This window comes from Herpailurus yagouaroundi, unplaced genomic scaffold (genome assembly GCF_014898765.1).
Source record: "Herpailurus yagouaroundi ecotype Mexico unplaced genomic scaffold, PumYag 186, whole genome shotgun sequence".
Classification (NCBI taxonomy): Eukaryota; Metazoa; Chordata; class Mammalia; order Carnivora; family Felidae; genus Herpailurus; species Herpailurus yagouaroundi.
In genome coordinates, this window is record NW_024412417.1 from 20,280,763 (window position 1) to 20,282,852 (window position 2,090).

Genomic DNA, 2,090 nt, shown 5'->3' on the forward strand with positions numbered 1-2,090 from the left:
CGGCCGGACACGTGGTGCCGCCGCTTCTGCCCGCGGCCGCTCCCCGGGCGCCGCCGCCTCCTCCCCGCCACCCCGGTCACCTGCCGGACCCCGGGCGGCTCGTCGGGTCCGCCCGCCCGACCTCGCCGCCGGCACTTGCCCCTAGTACCGCGCGCCCCTCCCGCTCTGCTGAGCCCGACCCGAAGCGGGCAGGCCGGGGCTCCGAACATCTCCAGCCTGGAGGTGCCCGACCCCCTCGCTTTGGCACCTTAGGGTCCGGTTTGAAGGGTTGCACGTCTGAGAGAAAAACGGAGAAAAACTGCGATATCACGAAGAGCCAAAATGGAGAAAGTTTTTTCCCTCGCGGCCCCTCCCTGCCCTCTCGGGTTTTTAGTCAACATACGGCTCCCCACAATTACCTCGCCCGAGAGAGATGGGGCGGGTCCCCCTGCACCCGGACCCCAGCCAAGCCAATGCTGCAGGACTGACACAGCAGCTCTTGCAAGGATCTCAAAGGCCGAGATTCTCCTTGGGGGATTTACATCAGAAAGTGCAGGGAAAAAACGACGGGGCCGATTCCCAAGGGCTTGGAGAGCCAGGCTGTTTAAAGGCGAGGGCAGTCTTTTTTCTCCATCTCTGCCTTGAAGCGGTGGCCGGGGATGCGCCCCGGGGCACACTGCTATGGGAAGGGCACTACACCTGAACTCAGAAACCCAGCGCACTACTACTCTCTTCCAGCCGATGCCTTTACCTTAAAGTTCTTGACCTCTCTGAACCTCAAGTTTACCCTCGTTTAATTGAGGGATAACAATAGTATCTACCTCGAAGGTAGCTGTGAGGATTAGATGAGGAAAATAAAACAGTTGTACCCAAAACAGTTGACTGAACAGAACTTTCCAAAGGGCACTTAAGTCACGTTCAGGTCAGCCACTCAGTATTTGCTGAGGCCTCTCACATGACAGAAAAAGCATTTGTGAGACATACAAATTTGTTCAAAAAGCTTAAAATCTGTCCAACTGAGGACTTAAAATAGACATCATCAGCTGGGTCATGGGCCTTACTTATTACAATTACTACAGTTAATCTTACGCAAGTCAACATATATAATAACAGATGTCCTTTACTCAGAATTGGAGGATATTCTTAGTAATGTGGACAGGACACAGTCTGATCCTTACACACAGTGTTGTACACAGGAGGACTATAATCCTTGAAAATTATATTTGAACCACCACCATCCCCATCTGTCTGCCCTGCAGACAGCATTTTTCCGAGTCCTCAAATCTCAAATCTAGGAATGCGCGGTGTGAGTCCAAAGAGAGCCTGAAATCAGAGCATTAGAGAAATCAATTTGTCTTTTTCCTATATTCCTAAAGAAATTTTATCACATACATCTTCATGACTTTTCAATCTACTTAGATTTCTTAAGCAGTGAGCCTGGTAGTCTTAGGGTTCTTTATTTGGAAAGAGGGGGTGATTAATTCATACTTTCTATACCCACATTGTCTTGGATAAGGACTTCAGAAAAGTGATGATTCCTACAGTCTATTATTTCCAAAATTATGTGCCCAAGGACATGTAGTATGATATAGAAATGCACTGTTAAGGCCAAAATGTGCCTCTGAATTCACTACTGAGAATTGAGAATTGAGTCTGGGGGCCTCATAGTAGAAACACTCCCCACTGAGCTGTCCAAATCAGAACCTCGGAGTCATTCTTGACTTTTTCTTCTCCCTCATAAAGCCCCCACAGAAACCACCAAGTCATCTCCATGATACTCTAGTAATAATATCTTGAATCTGATTTCTTCTGTCTACCGTTCCACTCTATTATCTGCATTTAGAGTCTAAACCACAAACATCCCAGATGATTGCAGTAGTGGTCTAACAGAAGTTGTCTTGTTCCCAATCGTGCCTCTTATTCCTTTCTTGCCAGTTTTTAAATTTTTCCACAAGGCCTTTCTGAATGGCCAAATCAAGCCATGTTTCTTCATTAAAACTCATTAATCACTTCTCAGGTGTCCTCTAAGTAATATTCAAATTCTTGAATGTGGCACAGAGGCCTTTCATGATCTGGCCTTCTTTACCTCTCTGATCTCATTTGTTACCATT